Genomic DNA, 20,950 nt, shown 5'->3' with positions numbered 1-20,950 from the left:
TCTAAAATACCGTCAATACTGTGAGTAACTATAACTAAGAAACCTTACCAAGACAACTTCTGAGGCTCAACTTAAGAGCAGGCTAGCCGTACTCTTAAAAATTGTAAAACAATTTTTAAATAGTAGAAGGTTTCATAGAAAGTTTACCTCGCTAACACTGATACAGCCTCATTAAATATGTGGTATAATAATATTTTTCTTGTTTTTTTTGTTGTTTTTGAAGATGTCTGGGAACTTTGATATTTGGCAAGGGCATCTGCTTTACAGAAAGCTCAAATAAACATGGAGGATGTGCATGGATCTCGCAAAGTGCAAGTCACTATTTTGGCTTCTGAATGGGGATCAAGTAAAGGGGGACTTTCCACCATAAACAGGGAGTTAGCCATTCAGTTGGCCAAATGCCCTGAAGTGGAAATCACTTTCTTTTTACCAATATGCAGTCCAAAGGACAAGAGGTTAGCCTTCAAGCATAACGTAAAGATCGTTGAGGCAACACCAGTGCCTGGCTTTGAGTCTCTGGACTGGCTTTTCTTTCCGCCTGACGATTTACAAATCGACATTATCGTAGGCCATGGAGTTAAACTCGGTAAAGTGGCACAAATCATTAAAAAATCTAAGTGGTGCAAATGGGTTCAAGTAGTGCACGCAGATCCAGAGGAACTTAGAATGTTTAAAAACTATTCAGATCCAATGTCAAAAGGCGAGGAAAAGCACAAGACCGAAATAGAACTGTGTGAAATGGCAGATCATGTTGTTGGGGTTGGCCGTAGCGAGGCCTTTCGCTCGTATCTTCGCAGCTGCCGAAAAGATGACAATGTCCTTGACTTAACTCCAGGATTATTTGTAGAATTTGCGGCTGTGAAGCAAGCTCTGAGCGAAAGGCAACAACACAGTGTCTTGGTGTTTGGTCGTGGAGACGTAGAGGATTTCGAATTGAAAGGATTTGACATCGCTGGGAAAGCGGTTGCTGAGTTAGAAGATACTCGTCTTGTCTTTGTTGGGGCTCCAGATGGAAAACACGAAGAAATATCAAAACGGTTTACCGAATGTGGTGTTCCTCCAAGTCGCTTGAGAGTAAGAGGATTTGTTCAAGATCGAGAGAGTCTAAGGCGCTTGTTTCAAGAAGTGGATCTTGTTGTCATGCCTTCAAGAACAGAGGGCTTTGGATTGACAGGACTGGAGGCCTTGTCAGCTGGTCTCCCTGTTCTCGTCAGCGGCAACTCCGGTTTTGGAGAAGCTTTACAATGTGTACCACATGGTTCATCCTTTGTAGTAGAGTCAGAGGACCCCACCGTTTGGACCGCTTGCATTGAGAAAGTATGGGCTAAGGAAGACTTGAGGACTTGAGGAAGCGAAATTCTTGCGCGATTCCTATGGAATGAAATACAACTGGGCCGAGCAGGCAAAAGAGCTTGTTAACAAGATGATCAGGTTGAGTCGAGGTATGTTAGCCTCCAAACAGACGTTCTTAGGGCGTCATCAGTCGTCACGCGTTCCTTTTCCACGAACGACGTTCGTTGGAAAGGAACGTTTGACGAAGCCCTAAGAACGTCTGCGTGGGAGGCTAATGATATGCAAATTATAGTTTCTTATGTTAAAAACGAACGTAGTATGTAAGCAAAGGCTTTTTTGAGCTCTTTTTTCTTTTAATACGCCTTGATTTTACCAAATTTGTATAGCTAAGTGTTTGCGGGAGTTTATTTTTGCGGTTGGCGATTTTTTCTGTTTTACGAGAACTAATTTTTGCGATTAGGACATATTGCTTTTTCTTGCTGGGAATTAATTTTTGCGATTTTCAGAAAGTACCCAGGACCCAGCATTGATAATATTTTCGTTTTTGTTAAGTACGTGCAATAGAAATGCATATTTCAAACAATACTACGGTATGCGTACCTTACATTTATGTAAAACCAGTATTTCATTGTATACATAATGTACCGTTTTGTTTTTGAATGAAAGAGGCAAATTGTAATTGAACAGACACGATTTCTTAGTATTGTATTTTTGTGTAGGAATTTAAGTTAAAGAATATATACTCTGGAGTAAATGTTTGCGGTAATTTTTATTCGCGGGAACTTATTTTTGGGGATCGCTGGAAAAATCGCAAAAATTAGAACCCGCAACGGTAACCAAAACAACTGCCCAAGAATGAAAAAATTCCACTTCCGGTAGACGTGCGCCGCTCAAAAACGCCTTTGCTCATGCTCCCTATTGACCACTCCAGAAAATACCATTACATACCATAATGCTCTTTGTTTGTCACCCCAAAATTTTGCGTAAGCATTGTTTTCAGTTTCTCTTGGGGCCATTTTAACTCCCAAGAGAAACTGAAGATAATGCTTATGCAAAATTTTGGGGTGAGTGACAAACAAAGAGCATTATGGTATGTTATGGTATTTTCTGGAGTGGTCAATTGTCAAAACGACGCAAAACGGTCGCAGACATTCTTTTTTTCCCCGAAATTTTGATAAAGATTTTCGGGAATTCATTTTTATCCTTTTTGGAGATACAAAAAACTGCAACGTTTGTAATTTTTTTCGCGGTATTGTTTTGGAGAAAATCGTCTAATGACGACGGTCACAACCGTCTGTCGTAGTCTTAATTTGCAGCACTTTACGCGTATGATTATCTTATTGATTCCTATTCACCACAATAGGCTGTTTTCGTCCTTTTTTTAACAGGAAGAAAACGTAAAGCTTCTCAGGAGTTGGACGGCATGATTGAGGACAAGAAAGGTACTTATCCTCGAAAGATTCCGTAATGTTACTGGGTTGTGAGGGTTTTATAATAGATTCATTAACCGCTGTAAAATAAGGAAGCTGAGACGCTGCGAAATGTTGCGATCCCAATGATAAAATGCGGATATGTTCTTTCCATAAGGTTTAAGTCTCTTCAAAGAGATCAGTGTCATAGTATCGTGTAAAGGCGCCTCTATAGAGCGTTTGAGAGTTTTCACTCACGTGGCCAACATCTATGCAAATTTGAGAAGGTACGTGTTTACATAAGATAAGAGTTCAACTCCCACAGGATTAGTTTGAAACACCAAAATGGCCCCCGTTTCATTGTTGTGGAACACCAATATGGCCGCTATGACGTCATGTGAAAACGCTCTATTCTCTGCACAAGGACAGATGATTTAAAGTCAAATGAAAAGTAAACTGGAGAGTCACCTGCCTTGAAATGGAACGTGTATACGACCTGTTATGTCTTCTTTCAACTTCACCAAAAGAAGATGTATACGTAATAATCATTAATTAAGATACAAAGTAATGGCCAAGGACAGATCCTTGGGGAACTCTATACATAAGATCAGATCAGATCCATAAACGGGAGCAAAAGAAAGATTCGCTATATCGGTAATTAATGGCAGCAAAGCTGACAAACACTTCGGCAAATAGAAGCTGGCGGTGGATTTAAGAGCACAGGTACAAACTCTAAACGAGGTTATCAAGTAAGCTATATGGCTATCTTATGAGCTGTATAGTACGGTATGTGCCCAGTATCCGGACGGTACCAGTATCCGGACACTTAAAACAAAAACTCAATTTTTGAGGCGCCTTTTCCAGTTATCGGTAAACGAAGTATTTCGAATGAAAGCTGAACATTTCAGTTTTAAGATGAAGGTTTTGGCGATTTTATTCATTCTTCTTGTTTGGAATAACGGAGCCCTGAAACATTCACTAAGTATTGATGTCAGGTGCCCAGTATCCGGACAGTTTTTCTTTGCTGTACAGAATCGATGAATTAGCTGTGTACATTATCCGCATAAGATTTATTTCATATCTATAACTATAATTAAAGCTTAGGATATATGATATAGTCGTAAAATGTAATTCTACTAACTCCGTACGGAAATTTTCTTCACTCATTCGGAGGCGACTTGATTTCGTGTGCGCCGCTTGTTTCGCGTGACTGCATTTTCTATATATAACCGAAAGCGTCGGAGTTGAACCTGGAATTCTCATGCTTTCCCCAGTTGTAACTGCTAGAATGGGGTTGCAAAGGTCTGAAAATGTCACAAAGGGATTGAGAGATGTGAAAGGAGGAGGAATTAGTGCTAGAAAAGCAGGCTTATAGTAGGGTCTGTAGGGCTGAGCATGAAGAAATCAACACCGCAGGTCAGACTAAATAGGAGAGTGACGTTTGACCGTCGCGTTGAGGTTCCTTCCCCAAGCTTTTTTTTTAAATAAAAAATGAAGAAAAAAGGTCGTTTGCAGATTGGCTAATTGAGCTAGCAAACCGCGGCTTCGGCATGTCCACGGATGCCTTCCTTAAATCAGTGAAAAAGTTCCTAGACAAGGAAGTAAGAATTATGCCATTTAACAACCGCTCGCGTTCCCTACCATACCCCAGTCATTTGTTATGTTTTATTAGTTATGTTTTATTTTACGATACTAGGTTATATTTTTGAAATCGACTGCCAGACTACTTTGCAAGTGCAAGAGAAGCTTATAAGGCGCTTGCCTGTCGAAATTTATGTACAATTACGTTGTTATTGTTGTGTCCGGATACTGGGCCAGCTGTCCGGATACTGGGCAACATAGGAGCACTGCAAAAATATTAATTTCGCGATGGAAACAAAGGCAAAAAAATTAAACTGTCTTTCGTCATATTAAGGACTAAATAGATTTTCTCTGGGCCAAAGTTCAGAGCTCTTGCGACTAACAAAGGAAAGTTATTGCAATGTTAAACTGAAGTGTCCGGATACTGGGCAAGATACTGTATTGATAGTAACAGTTGACATCCGTTAGTTGGTGGCAATTTCTCAATTGAGGATACAGGATACCGGAATTCTCTGAGGGTAGATTCAGAGTACCATTGGGCTGCAAACAGTTAAATTTTCTCGTGTCTTTGTCGATAAAGAAAGACTTTCACTGTTCAGCTAATGCAGAATCAGAACATGTACTAAGAAAAGACACGGGAGGCTTCCGGTTAGAATGAAGTCATTTATCAAACGATGCTGTAAGAAGTAAGCCAATGTTGGACACATAGGACACTCTAAGGGCCTGTTTACATGTAGGTGGGGGACCCCAGGTATATGAGGTAACCCGCCTGTCCATATAATCTGTCATTTTAAGGTGATCACGTTTGCATGTTTGCATGTTGCATGCATGTACATGTTACCTCACCTACCTGGGGTCCCCCACCTTCATGTAAACAGGCCCTAAGAAGGAATTATCCCCGTGAGGGTACTCCTGGGATTTCTTGGCGGGTGTTTGCCGCCCGGTTCTCTTAATCCTTATCTTATTTTTCCACAACTGTTTTCAGACCTGGCCTCCAAAATCTGTACCCGTTTTCAGACCTAGTCTCTAAGAAATTATTTCATTATTACTTTAATTAGAACGCCAAGTAAAAGATTTCTTAAAATCCACTTCAGTTCGTATGTCACTCTTTCTTTCTTATTCATTTGAAATTGAAACGAAAAATACGTTCATACACTCCCATAGTTCCCTCGAAAACTATACCCGATTCCAGACCAAAATCAGCAAAATGCATAACCGTTTTTTGACCGAAAAGGCGCTACCCTTTGGGACGGCACATACCTATATGGCTTATATAAGGAAGTACCCCCTCCCCCCCGGGGGGGGACATTATGTCATGATTCGATCTCATTGTGCAAGAAAATTAAAGGATGTCAACAGAAATAGCTGGAATGATCTTTTTTTTTTTTAAAAAATGTAATACAGCAAAGTTAATTGGACAACGCTATCTTTTGTTTGCGTGTAAACTTCACATGTCATTAACAAAAATTTGGACAATTTGAGGCGATCTGTTAGATGAAGCTGAAAGGGTTTTAAAAGTTTTAATCGTTGAAATTCAGGTCTGAATAGAGCTACCGTAATGGGTTTTTTAGCCAACCTTTTGTGAGGTGCGTTGTTTGTAGTGTGCGTGTAAGTTAGATTGACTTGGGTCTTATACCTATGTCTTAACATTTCTTACGTGCGAGATTACACAGACCGAAAAGTGCTCTACCAAATGATCTATTGAACCAGATGGAAAATATAAATTAAGCATTAACGAAAAGGCTTATTGAAGAGATGAAGTTTTCCTTGTTATCTAGGCGTAATGATATTTGGGTGATTATCACCTTCGTTTATACTTTAAAAAAATGAACGTTCGGCCTTGATGCTGGTATAAGCACATCTCCTTAACTAGTCAAAACTGTTCACCTTTAGAAAGGTGATCTTAATCACACTGTAATTTTTTCCGCTTTCAGCTAGGAACATCTTTTCACACCTACAAGATTTGCAATCTGACACAGTCCTGGTTAGTAACAAGACTTACCCACTATCCGATCTGAGAAAGATTGCTTTGGACAAAGGATTGGTAATATCTGACAACCCAGCGTCTGGAAACTGTATGTTCTATGCACTGTCAGAGCAACTACAAAGTGTTAAAGCAATCCATATACCACACAAGGAGCTTAGGGAAACTTTGGTCCAGTTTCTCACAACAAATGCGTATTTGGTACGTCATTGATGCGGCCAGTTTAATTTACGGTAGCAAGATATGTAACGTAATTAATACTCACACTGACCTATTCCATATTCTTTATGAAGAGCAAAACCAATTTTCTTTTTGATAACTAGTTTAATTTGCAGCTAAGCTAATTAAAGTAGCCTGTATTACTAAAGGCCATGCGGTAGAAACATGTGTCGGCGACTTTGCAACAGCGACAAGTCACGTGACGAACACATCATGGTCTCGTAACGCAAAAGTAAGGCGTAGATGTTGCCGTGACAAAATCACAGTGTCCACATGAGCAAGAAAATGTCGCGGGACCTGTTTTTGTGGTTGCTTTTTTCTCTTCTGCTCGAACGCAAAGAATTATGATTGTTCTCTCCAATTGGCCACCAGTCGCAAAAGCCTCAGCATGTTTCACTTACTAACATCAGGGATGACTTTCATTAATTGGGAACGGATTTCATTATTGGAATTGAAATTGCATTTCTCAATTTAAGGTTGAAATCTTTTAATGCTAGCCTTGATCCACATGAGGTATGTCGATTAGTTTATTATATTAACCTCAGGCGAATGTTCTCGTGCAAAGTAGGCAGCAGGTCGGCTGGGCGCATCTGAGCCGATTTGTGTTTGCTCTCACTTAACATTACTGTGCTCTGATCTTTTTTTAAAAAAGGTCTGTTTAAAGGAGGGTGAAGTTTGGCGGATTTTTTTTTAAAACATAAACTAAGGTTTTCCGTCTTCTTTCTTCGGCCGTCCCATTGCGTTAGTTCACTATTCTCATTCCTAAACCATATACAGAAAGGACAGAAAGGTTCGTGGCGCCCTGTCAGCGACTTTCCCCCGCAACACACCCCGTCAATTTCAATATGTAAATTGCTGGTTTTCAACCACGCGACAAGACGGCCATGTTAGTCGACAAAACAATGAAATTGGTTCGCACAATTTGCAGGAAAAAAGAGTTTAGTTTCCAGCGGAGGGAATGGCCGCCCTTCACGGCAGCTAAAAACCAGCAATTATCGTGGGACTTGTCGCCATTTTTGCCCTCAAGTAAGGATGAAATAAGCTGACACAAAAATTTTCTCTGTGGCATGTCCTTAGGATTAGCCTGCAACACAAAATGTTTCAGGTAAATTTAGAAAACGTCTCGAGGATTTTGATAATGTAAGAGTTCAAAGTCTGATCCCAAGGGCTTTTGTTATTTCAACCTGCCGACATTATGGCTCTTGAGCCTGCGCGAACGGCGTTATTTTTTCGCGTTTTTCATGAGAGCGAAGGCGAACGCGAAGGGAGCAAGGAGCGCCAGACATGTCCAACGTTGGAAAGCAAAGAAATTTGCTTTCGGCGGCTTCCCCCAGCTTCGCGCTTGCCTTCTCTCTCATGAAAAACGTGAAAAAATAACGCCAGTTATACAGGCTATTGTTATTATGAATTCCCAATAATTTGGTGTTTAGAAACATTTCAAAGACTTATCAATAATGCATTAATAGAAAACAAAAGAAATTAATGTTTAATGAGTGTCTTTATAAAAGACACGCCTAAACGAAGATTATGCTTGTCGGTACCCATCAGAGGACCACGGAGGCTGACGATCTAGTTATAGAAAACAGTAACACGCGTTTAGAGAGAGCTAGACAACACCCTATCTTGGAAGGACCCCATAGAATATATCGGTCACAAGATCTCGTCTAGATTAGGTATTCTGCTTCGATCGCGTAAGGTTCTTCCCAAGCCAACTTGTCAAATGCTCTATTGTTCGATTACTGTTCGCCTGTCTGGGACAGTTGTGGGGTTGGGAGCAAAGCCTATCTAGATAAGCCAAATAGACGTGCCGCATGTATTATTGAAGGTCGATCTATCGGAGATGAGGAGTTAAAATCAACACTTGGCTGGCACAGCCTATAAGCACGCAGAAATTATCTCAAATGCGTCTTAGTCCATAAGTGTCTTCACGGAATAGCACCTTCGTACTTACTTTCAGAGTTTAGACACGCGCACCTTTTCCATGGCTATAACACCAAAAGTCGTGATTTGCTGCGCCCTCCCTTCGCAAAAACTACTAAATACCAAGGTAGCTTCAGAATAAACGGTGCTCGGACCTACAACACCCTACCGAGAATCATTAGACAAGTAGAGACCCTCAGTGAATTCAAAATCAAGCTAAAGCGCCATTTTAAAGAGTAACGTCCGCGGTACATGTTGTCTTTGTAACTTAATTAATTTTCTAGTTTTAATGTTTTACTGCGCTTTTCACAAACATGCGAATTCTGAAGTTCAAAAGCCAACTGACGATTGCGGTTGTCGCTGCCGTCAATTATCTTACCGGACCTCTTAGGAAACAAAACTTTACTTTAACGGGTTTAAACGGTAAAGGTTTGTGATTTGTGATTGGTGGATTTCGATCCGTTTTGTGTGTTTCTGTGTTTCAAGGTTCGTTGCTTGTGATCGTTATTATGATTGACGGCAGCGAAAAACGCAATTGTGAAGGCGCCTTTTGAACTTTAGAGTTCGCATGTTTGTGAAAAGCGCAGTGATGTCTTTGTTTTTGTGTTGTGTCAGGGCTCCACTTAAACCAGCTCTGCTAAATTAGATGTCCCTGGATAAATATTGAATGAATTAAATAAATAAACTTAACGTCCAGTTTTTTTTAAGATCAAAATACCCCCCAATTTAAATATTAGTGCAAGAATGAGTTGATCTATATCAGAGATTTTGAAGCCGTTAAAAAAACTCGAAGGAGTGTATTACCAGGTTTAAAAACTCTCGGCTTCGCCTCGAGGCTTTGAACCTGATAATACACTCCTGCTAAGTTTGTAAACAGTGCATACTGAATTAAGCTTGAAAGTAATCAGAGAAACCGCTACTGAACTACTGCAACTTGGCCAGAAGCAAAACTGAAATCTACTAATCTTTTTTTGTTCTTCTAGCGCGATGGAACACCCCTGCTTAACTTTGTTTCCGGGTACCCATCATGGCCTGAATACTTACAAAGTATGGCGAAGGACGGTACTTGGGGCGATCATATGGTTCTGCTTGCTGCAGCAAATTACTTTCAAAGTCCCATCCGTATTATCAGCAGCCGTGACCATGAAATAGTTGTCCAGCCAGATCATGCAGTTGCTGACATCAACCCCCTTGTGTTGGGACACGTTCACGAGTTTCACTATGTTAGTCTTCATCCCAGTCAAGGTAAAGTTTGAAATTCCCTTGAATGGTTTTTGTACAACTTTTGGAACATAACCACCGTTGGTACAAGAGCTCTGTCTACCTAAAAGAATCTCTCTACCCAAGTCACTTTAGAGGTGTTATAGTTTTAGTATCTCATTGCTGCACGTTGTGAAAGTTTCTTCATCCTAGTAAAGATTCATGACCGTAAAAGTCAAGAATTCGCAAGAGTGTGCACACGTATCCGTATTTATATGAAAACAGTTTATATTTAGTGGACTGGCCTTCTTACCGCACGTATCCAATGAAAAGGGTGCCGAAAACGTAACTTTCAAAAACGGTCCCCAGATTGGAAATTTAGGAATGCGCCGTTTCCTAGCCTGCGTCGCAGACACTCTAAACCGCTGCATAGAGCGTCTGCGATGCAGGCTAGGAAAACGGAGTTTTCTTTTTGTTCGCTTAAGCTGTTTATCGGATTCACATATTTTGCACGCATTTACAGTGGCTACCCTATAGATGAGTGCAAAGGATGTGAAAACATATTCCTCTGTATATTATGTATTCATCATGGCACTTTCTCCCCAGTAAAAGGTATAAAAGAAACACCCATGAGAATAAATTTTGAAACCACAGAACCTAGCAAAATAACTAAAAAGGGTGTGAGTGATGAAGTTAGCTGACTTACGACGTAGAATAGCCTAACCGTCCGTAAGCGTCTCATGAATCGTCAGTAGTGAATTTCCATTTTTCGAAAAGGGCTTCCTAAAGAGAATTCGAGTCGTTTGAAGTGTTTTGTTCTCCTACCGAATGCCACATGCTCTCTGCAGTTACCTTCGGTAAATGAGGCGAGAATTTATTTTCCCCTCTTGTTATGACTGGTTCTATCTTTATTTTCTGGATGCTAATAGCCATTTTCTTCTTTAACTAACAAATGAAGACATAACTTCTTTCATTTCTTCATATTCGTATGGCTGATCTTGTTTTTTCTTTGTCACGACGGTATTGTTTTCTTTTGTAGAAGTAATACCCAGCTATGTTCTGGCCAGAGGACAAACTGCCGTTGCAGCTTTCAGAGAAGCAAAAGAGGATGGCCGGACCCTTGACAGGCGCGTGAAAGTTTTACTGATTGGACAGGACCGTGTTGGAAAGACCAGTGTTGGAAGATCCCTTAAAGGGGAAAAATTCAGAGCCAACGAGATAAGTACAAAAGGAGTAAAGATGTACGAACCCTTGAAAAATCCTGGGAATCAGCCTTGGAAAAATTATGTTCTGCAGCATGAAACTACCGCATTCCACCACAAGTCAGCCGAGATAATTAGCCGAGAAGTGCAAGCGAAGTGGACAGCTGGACAATTATCAAAAAAAAGCTTAGGAACAGGCACGGAAGAGTTTTATTTTATACGCATTCAAACTATTTTCGTCAGATTTTAAATTAGCTGCACAGTATTTTGCTTTTTGTTGAGAAAAGGTTCTCTGTTATTGAAAGGATTTTTTTTATTAATGTCAGCTAGTTTGTCACTGGAAATAATTTAGACCAACTACAGTAAATACATATATCGTAAATCCTCTATTAAGCCCCCTGGGGGGCTTATTTTTTTCAAGCACTTTTGAGGGGGGGCGGGCTTGATAGAGAAGGGGGGCTTAAAAGAGAGGGTGGAGGGGGGGGGGGGGCTTATTTAATTTAGCAAAACGCATCACCTGTAGCAAAAATACCGTGGTATGAGACAGATTAGACTTACGCGTTGTACAATTAAAGTCACTGTCAAAAGTATTTATTTCACTTGTGGGAGCCTAAAAGTAACAAAAACAAAATTCTTATTCTTCAAAAATGTTCTCCTCAGAGAACTAGAGCGCAAAGTTGAGAAAGTTAAGTTGGATGAAGTTGGAGGTCATGCGGCCAAAGACCAAAAACAATATGAACTTTCAGCCTGAATAAACCACAACTGATCAGTCCACGTTAATCGTTAATTTTTTTGTGAAGAATAAGGATTGGGGGAGGGGGAGGGGGAGGGGGGGCTTAATAGAGAGGGGGGCTTATTAACTTTCCTCCTCTGAAAAGGGGGGGGGGCTTATTGGAGAGGGGGGGCTAAATAGAGGATTTACGGTAAATGGAGCAAATATCTATGCGGATTTCCAACCGTGTGATTTTTTGTTTGATTTTTGAGTACTGTTTGCAGAACGTAACTTGCTCAGTTTGATGCGCAGCCGGCCTGCATGCCGACGCATGTTATTACATCGGTTTACAAGAAGCTGTTTTTTTTTTTAATCAAAAGCCTCCATCTTTATTGGAGTGTATGAGAGCAAGTGGAATACTAAATTTAATGTGTTTTGTCGTAATTTAGAATCCCAAGAAAGCGCCAACCTTGATGCCACCACAGACAACAGCCAGGTAATAGTGGATTAACGGTTAGTTTTATTATAAAAAACTGAAAACAATTTTAAAAAGGTAGTTTGGTCTCGTGATACCCCACAGCTATTGCATGTCTCAGCCCTATGGGCTGGTTGTTTAATCGGAGTTAAGCCAGTGTTGAACGAAACCGCGTTCTTAGGGACTGTTTGAGTGGAGGGAGGAGGTTTCTAGTATTAGAAAGACCTTAGAGGGCGGATCATTCTAGTGCCACATTTCTTTTTTTCAGTTCACCTGCAAAGGGTTGTACTTGTCCCTAGCCCAAGGATCTTCCTAGTAGCAGCACGTTCCTAGCTCAGAGAGGGATCTCCTACAGTAGGAGGAGGACCCTAACACCATATAAACTAGGAAATTCAGTTCTTTGTTTTGGGGACAAACCAAACAAAAAAGGTGGCCGTGGGTCGTTTAGTGGGTAATCATAGCAATAAAGGACGACAATTTTCGTTATTAGCGCATTACCAGCAGCTGATGATCGTGATGATTTTGGCCTTGGACAATATTTGGGGCTAGTTCTGTTACCAAGAGACAGCGTCAAACCACACTAAGACAAAGTAGCTGAAAGTACCATGGAGAAAAAAAAAGGAGCGTTGATATCGATGCTTAATTCCTCGATTGTCGAAACGCTGTGAGCAAAGCCGATCTGAAAGAAATGTTTAGCCCAGTTCGCTTTTCTATGCTTCGAGGGCAGCAAACACGTCATTGGCCGTTTTCACACTAGAGACGGAAAATCCGTCGAGACGGATAATCTGTCTGATATATTTTTCTTCTAAATGTGAATTCGAGACCGATAAAGATTTCAAATTTGCATTTTTTTTGTCTTGTCGCGAATTCACATTACACGGATAAACCCAATGAAAACTATGCCTTTGACGCTCTGGCGTACACACCAATCCATTAAAATGGCCGCCATCGCCTTTTTTCTGTCGAGGAAAAGAAAATTTAAAAAAATCAAATGTACTACTTTTTCTTCATCGTAAGTTTTTCTAAGAGGAGAGCCCAACGCTTGTCTACTCTCCTCTAAATCTCAGTTAATAAATTCTTCCAATTGGCAGTGTTTCCGCATAAAGGCTCAATGTCGGGTACCACACAGAAAACACACAAAACTGAATGTAACCGCCATATCCGCTGTCACTAGCATCTGAGTACGGAACTCTGACTGCACTGGATTTAAAGCAAATACGACTGGCATTGAGATGATCTAAATTGGATTGCCAAAAAACTAATTCCTCCACGACCGAATCTTCCAGATAAAAATTAGAAAACCAGGAATTCTGAGCTGAAATCTGGTCGTACATGGCACGAGACATTAAGCGCACAATGTTTCCAATAGCCAAAAACATAGAGTTCAACTGACCAGCAACGCTAACCAGATCCTTAGCGTTAACAAAACGCAGAGCAAGGACACGCGAAATACTCTCCTGCAACTTCGTGATTTCGATCGGAAGAGGAACGGTGATGAAATTAAGACTGAAATCTAGATGGTAACCAAGCCAGGTACCGACTTGAGACGGCTCCCGCACTGATTTTTGAAGGTTCACAAAGAAACCCGCAGAGTCCAAATCAGAACGACATAAACAACTATGGACCAGGCAACTAGCGTAATCGGGTCTCCCGCCAATACCGTAGGGAACCCGAACGCTGTATTAGCTAATAGAATAATTAAATGTATTTACGCTGTATTATCAGCTAATAAAATAATAAGATGTATTTACCTGTGTTCCTGTGTCTTTATGAGTCGTTTTACAAGGGATTTGAATCCGATCAGGGACGGTTATCATTTCTGGTTATCAAAATGCGTTTGCTTGTCGGGCGTGTCGTAAATAAGACGCTCAAATTTCGTCTCACGTTTCTAATATTGTTGCTGATATTGTCATGTTAGCCTGCATAACAGACGCTTTATGAGCCAAGCGAGGCGAACGCGGCATCTCGCGCGAAAGCGACACATGAGAGACTAGGGGAGGAGAAAAAATAAAGCGCCTGTTACCAGTCCATTGTTCTGGCTCTTCCGCCCACCTACGCCTACAAAATATTGATTGACGGCGATGATATCAAAAGGACCAATCAAAACGCGATCCATTACTCGCGCGAATATTGTCATCTTCCTGGTGTTATCCTCTATTGTACAAATGGTGAGCAGTTTCGGCGATGTCTTCGCGAACCCCCACTAAAGTCGTGTGGATTTTGTAGTAATCCTTTTGCTTATTCTGCGAGCTCTATCCCAATTTTACTTTTGTTACTCAAAGGTAAGAATGTCAGGGCGTTCAGTTGTCAAATCTGGTCAACGAGCAAGGTATTTATGTTCAAAACGATTCAAGCGCGTCCAGTAGATCGTGTCCGAACTGTACAAGGCCAATTGTCACAGCTTGTAATACGTTGTCTGAAATAAAACGAGGAAGCCAGGCGAGGCCGAATTCATTGCCAAGGGATCCGTCGATGAAAAGACGAGCAAAGAGCTCTCCAAGCGCCGGGCCAAGCGTTTCCGTGGATGGTTCCTCTCGTGTTTTAAAACATCCATGGCCAGGGAAGAGCGATCGAGGAAGAAGTTGCCTCTGGGAAAAGAAAACTTACCGACCTTACCAGTCAACGAAAGTATACCAGACACTGAATAATCGAATTGATCGATTACGTACAGGAGGAAATCCAAGGTTTTATTAATGTTCTAGTCGAAGAGACCCAATAACGAAGGCAATAATGACAACACAAACCAAGAGCTTTGTTTTATCTTGTTGTGTACATTTGATATCAATGAGGAGGAGAGAGGATCAATAATTGTTTCAGTAATTGTTGAGTTTTAATTATTGCTTATTTGTTCCTATTGTTTATTATTTCCTGGTTTTTGTGGCATATCCGAGGAGTATGAAAGTGAAAGAAGTGAATTGCCAAGGACAACAAGTGATTGTTGTTAGGCGAGTAGCAGAGTACTGAGAGTACAATTTCAAGTGTGTGTTGTTTGCGATAAGAAACTCTCCAGAAACTGCATGTCTTACTCGCGAGGTTTTTAAGACGAAAATCGCCGCGGAATGCACAGGTTATGCTAAGCAGAGGAACTTGCTGAACAAATATTCCCAGATCGTTAAGTTCTTCAATCTGAGTCATAGTCAGGTCTTTTAGTGCAAAATATAGGCCGGATCGTTACAGACGTGACAAAAGTGTCAAATATGGCACAGAGCTTCCTTAGCACCTGCCGATTAATACTGGAGGGGGTGCCCGTTACAAACGGTCCTAATTACAGATAAAAGAGGGGTTAACTTTCACCTATAATAACAGATTAGGTGCCCTGTGGTGAGTACTCTTCTTGTTTGATTTGGCTAAAAAACATTTTTTTCAAATTTTTAAGTTTTTAATTTGGTAATGTTTAGTTGTTGTTACACTATTCAAAATAGTTTTTACATGTATATAATACTGATTAGTGCCCAGTCTCCACACGGTAAGTGTGGCCATGTTCACTGTGCAGCTATCAGTGTCACTGCTAAGACTTGCCAGTGATGATATCATTACATATCAATTTAAACAGATCACAAAGCCAGCTTTCAAAGATGTCACACAATAACATAAAACCCAAATGTATCACATCCTAAACGATAGAATCGTTAAATTTTGACATGCCACATGAACGACCTCATGAATCATAACTGACAACGCGCCCACTTTGTAATTGTGCAGCTAAGATTATATTATAGTTTGCTTCGTTGGTAACCCTGTCCTTGAGATAATGATTAAAACATGTCAACCTCGTCCTTAAGAGGAAAAGGAGGAGCAAGGGTGGCACAGTTGGTTAGTGCGCAGCTTTCGGTGCGCGAGGTCCCGAGTTCGATCCCCGGTGTCATCACATCCATATTTCAACTTCTCTCCTTTCTGTGTAGCTTTGACTAGCTTTAAATACCCTTAAACAGAGCATTAATGGAGAGAGGGGGGCAAAAGGAGCGCACCGTCGAACTCAAGTTTATCAGTTATTACTACTGTCACGAGTTATTGACATAAAATATGGTCGCTTTACCTTTTTCTACCTTTTTTTTACGCCCCGGGGACGAGGTTGTAAAACATGCCTCTCCAGGAATTTTTAACACTCTTTATTTTTTACACATTTGCATTTTCAAAGCAGTGTATGAGGTCCCTGCATGCCTAGACACCTGTAAGGAGCTCATTCACTTCAGAGCTCTCGCACCAGAGTGTTAATGGTAGGTCTACACGATCTTTCAAAAAAGGAAGGTCGTCGCGTGCGTTTACAAACAAACTAACTTCAGAAGAGCTGAAAGTTACAGGAACATGGCCTCTTTTGGCCAACCAACGATGCATCATTTATGAAAATGAAGGTAATTTGTTTCATGCAATTAGGCAAATACCCTGTGCTTACGAAATCTTACGATCATGAATTCCTCAAGAGCAATTCAGTTACCAACTTTTCACAAAATACTTCTATCGAAAATTACAGAAAATACCAAAAAAGGCAAGAGTCAACAATAATTATGGCCTGGTCCATTATAATAATAGAGTGGTCATGATCAAGAAGCCCATCAGTAGTAGGGCCTCAGCAAAGATAAGCCTCGTTAGTGTCTAGCACGGTCTAGCTAGGTCTAGTCTATGACGTCACCGATTGTTATAACCTGGGGAAAAAGTGGATTCCTTTTATTAATATGTATAAGTGTCTTCCTGTATACTAATTTGGATTTCCTGCATACTAATTAAGTGTCTTCCTCCATATATAATGAAGTGGATAGGTTTACTAATGAGCGTTTCTCTACTACAATAGGAACAATAGGCTTGCCTAGACTTGCCCGGTAAGTAACTTAATTAAAAGGAAAATAAGAGCGATCATCTAGCAACGCGAGAAACAGCTTCCTATATCTTATTTAGCGCTTAAACTCGGATATATATAAACAAGACATACACAAAGGGGAGCTGAAAATGCTTTATTTCAAGTTTGTCTGACTATTACAGAACTGTTTTCTCCGTTTTATCTCGAGGAAATGAAAAACTATTGAAGTCTCAACGTTTCACGCGTCATTAGTTAGGTAATTATGCGAATTCACAAGCCCAAAGTTGAATACAAATTAGCTCTACAGGAAAAACCTCAAGGGACCATATTGACGTATTATTATAAAACAAACAACTTAACAAGGATCAATTGATTAAACACGCGACTAATAATTGCTAGCAATAAAATCAGACACGAGATACCGTTTAAAACAAAAAGAGTCAAATACACAGCGATTTGAAAGAAATCTATTAAAATAGTCAAAGAAAGCAAGCTATCTTTGTTTACCACGTTTCCCTCCTCATTTTTTTTATTCCCTCCTCCTCAATTTCGTTATTTTCCCTCTCAATGTTATTATTCCCTCCTCCACAATTTTATTATTTTCCCCTCCTCCTCCTCCTCCTCATTTTATTGTTTTCCCTCCTCCTCCTCCTCTTCCTCATTTTTATTGTTTTTCCTCCTCCTCCTCATTTTTATTGTTTTCCCTCTTCCCCCTCCTCCTCCTCATTTTTATTGTTTTCCCTTTTCCTCCTCATCCTCATTTTTATTGTTTTCCCTCCTCCTCCTCCTCCTCCTCCTCCTCCTCCTCATTTTTATTGTTTTCCCTCTTCCTCCTCCTCTCTCCTCCTCCTCATTTTATAGTTTTCCCTTCTCCTCCTCCTCCTCATTTTTATTGTTTTCCCTCCTCCTCCTCATTTTTATTGTTTTCCCTCCTCCTCCTCCTCCTCCTCATTTTATTGTTTTCCCTCCTCCTCCTCCTCTCATTTCTATTGTTTTCCCTCAAAAAGGCCAAAAGGCTATTATCAGGCCTATAAGGTCAAACTCAAATGTACCCCTCCTGTACCCCTCCTGACCCTTCCTGTACCCCTACTGAGATATGTCCAGAAATGCACGCATTGGCGAAAATGGCAGAAATGGCAATTAATCGCCAAAATCGCCAAACTATAAACAAAATTCAAATGAGGTGGCAAAGGGGCCCTTACAAAGTGGCGATTTTGGCGAAAATGGCGTATTTGGCAAAAATGGCAGAAATGGCGCTTAATCGCCAAAATCCCCAAACTGTAAACAAAAATTCAAATGAGATGGCAAAGGGCCCTTTGCAAAGTGGCGATTTTGGGCGAAAATGGCGTATTTGGCGAAAATGGCAGAAATGGCAATTAATCGCCAAAATCATCAAAATATAACAAAAATTCAAATGAGATGGCAAAGGGGCAATTTGCAAAGTGGCGATTTCGGCGAAAATGGTGTTTTTGGCGAAAATGGCAGAAATGGCAATTAATCGCCAAAATCGCCAAACTGTAAACAAAAATTCAAATGAGATGGCAAAGGGGCCCTTTGCAAAGTGGCGATTTCAGCGAAAATGGCGTATTTGGCGAAAATGGCAGAAATGGTAATTACTCGCCAAATCGCCAAACTACAAAACAAGAGTCAATTGAGATGGCAAAGGGCCCTTTGCAAAGTGGCAATATTAGCGAAAATGGCGTATTTGACGAAAATGGCAGAAATGGCGCTTAATCACCAAAATCGCCAAACTGTCAACAAAAATTCAAATGAGATGACAAAGGGGCCCTTTGGAAAGTGGCAGTTTCGGCGAAAATGGCATATTTGGCGAAAATGGCAGCAATGGCAATTATCGCCAAACACACCAAACTGTAAACAAAAATTCAAATGAGATGGCAAAGGGGCCCTTTGGAAAATGGCGATATTGGCGAAAATGGCGTATTTGGTGAAAATGGCAGAAATGGCGATTAATCTCTGAAATCGCCAAACTGTAAACAAAAATTCAAATGAGATGGCAAAGGGGGCCTTCGGAAAATGCGATATTGGCGAAAATGGCGTATTTGGCGAAAATGGCGGAAATGGCGATTAATCGCCGAAATCGCCAATTATAAACAAAAATGCAAATGAGATGGCAAAGGGGCCCTTTGGAAAGTGACGATTTTGGCGAAAATGGCGCGCACTAATTCTGTATCTTTTTATCAACCACAAATAAAAAAAAATATATAGAGAGTGCATGTTGGCCTTGTTCTTAAAACGTGCTTTGGCAGAAATGGCAATTACTCGATGAAATACCTAATTTGTCAAGACAAATTGAAATGACATAGCAAAGGGTCCCTTTTGAAATGGCTATTAATTGCCAAATAGTTAACCACATATTAATATAAAAATGTTTCCAGTAGTATAATTGTATACTAATAATGACAACGCTACTGTAACTTAAGTGTCATTAATCTGTTTTTAATCCTTTTACCTTAATTGATAACCTCAGGTGATTTGAAATTCGTCCCAGACAAGAGTGTTTGGTCGGGAATTACCACTTATAACTAATTTCTTGCTCAATTCAAATCGAATAGCCAACGAGTTGTATTCGATTATCACTAAATGGTATCTTCGTAATGTTCATGGCAACTTTCTTACCAAAAATCCAAGATAGATATCCTTAATTTTCCAGGCTTGTAGGCATTGTTTGAATAGCGACAGTTCAACATTATATGTTATGAGGAATCCAGGTTGGTTCTTGGCTACGCATTCAGATAATTAGATGGTCCGTATTGCCTTGTATATCCATCCTGTTTGTTATAATGGCGTTCAATCGTACAAGTATATATAAACGAGGTGGTTCATTGCAGTTTCACAGAGCATGAACGTGTAAGGTTTAGTATTTGTTATATAGACGCGGCGGCCATGTTGAAATAGTCGATTTTGGATAACTACTTTATGTAAGTAGAAACGATTAGTGTCATTCCCAGCCGACTTTGGTGGTCACTCTATGTAAGCAAAACGATTAATGTCGTTCACAGGGACTCTCAGGCAATTGTTAAAATAGAAGGTAAAAAGGCCGGGTGACGTGTTTCGACGAGCATTAGCATTAGCAATTTAATGGAACACATATTGTACTGAGAATTGGTTTGGTGGTCTCAGCGCAAAAAAACAATATATTTTCTAAATTTCTGCCCCATCTCATAAAGCAATAATGGGACAAATTTTTTAAGAACGAGACAAACATGTACACTCTCTTTTTATATATCTAGTTGATGAAAAGATACAGAATTAGTTTGAATGGGATATGTTTTATGAAAGAGACAAACAAGTTATTACTTTGATCCAATGTTTATGTTCAATAAATGCGGTGAAGTATTGGGCACAAGTGACATTTCGTGCAGGTTTACATAAATTGGAAATAAGCAAATTCACACATTTCAAAATGGCGCATACAAGCTGCTGGACTTTTCGGCTTTCGTTACTTTTAGGGGACCGTTTCTCTAAAGAGCAAAACAAGTAAGTGCGGAAGAAAGTGAAGAGTTTAAAACGACGGAAGAAGATAATGTGTATAGTGGAGAACCAAAAAAGAATGAAGGGCACACAATGGTTACCGTGAAAGCATCTTTTAGCCAGGAACCATGCGTTTCGCAATCGCTTTTCATTTAAGGCTGCCTCACAATTTAATGGAACCAATGTGAAGAGAATTGTAACCAGTGAGGATTGTTAAGGTCTACATCGGACCTCAAAAGTTAGAGTGTCCATGGCAAGGAATTATTAAGATTTAAAGGACTTGGTAGTTCTCTCCTCGAGTAATTAGTGGACTTGTAAGTCTTTGAAAGGAATGAACCATACAAAAGCAAATGATGCTAGTGTGATATCATCACATCACTTTTGGTAAGTCAAGCGACATCGAAAGTAAGGAAATGTTTACTTAACCTGTGAAGTACATGGCACAAATACATATTAGCTTAACTGAAACGACTTCCATTTGTTGTTTTCAGATATATTTGATTCAGTTGTATTTGATAAAATAATGTTGTTTGACAGTTAGGTAAAGCTGTTTTGTCATATATTTGATTCAGTTGTATTTGATAAATGTTGCCTCACAGTTATTGGGGCCTCTTATTAGGCAAGTAATTTGAACTTTTTTTTAGTACTGTTGCCTCACAGTTATAAGG

The 20,950-nt window shown here is 40.1% G+C and overlaps 1 long non-coding RNA gene and 1 pseudogene across 1 annotated transcript in view; both read left to right on the top strand.

Moving 5' to 3' along the window:
• The first annotated feature begins 228 nt into the window (after positions 1-228).
• LOC140925927 (uncharacterized) overlaps positions 229-20,950 on the top strand; it is a 227,480-nt pseudogene continuing 206,758 nt past the window's right edge.
• The window catches only part of LOC140928151 (uncharacterized), a 13,507-nt gene continuing 8,316 nt past the window's right edge, over positions 15,760-20,950 (top strand). Inside the window, exon 1 of the long non-coding RNA XR_012164621.1 lies at positions 15,760-16,812. This is a non-coding gene — a long non-coding RNA (uncharacterized lncRNA). The remainder of the gene's footprint in view (positions 16,813-20,950) is intronic.

This window comes from Porites lutea, chromosome 2 (assembly GCF_958299795.1).
Source record: "Porites lutea chromosome 2, jaPorLute2.1, whole genome shotgun sequence".
In the NCBI taxonomy this organism is placed as follows: Eukaryota; Metazoa; Cnidaria; class Anthozoa; order Scleractinia; family Poritidae; genus Porites; species Porites lutea.
The sequence above is the reverse complement of the archived record's forward strand: the minus strand, read 5'-3'. Positions and strand labels throughout refer to the sequence as shown.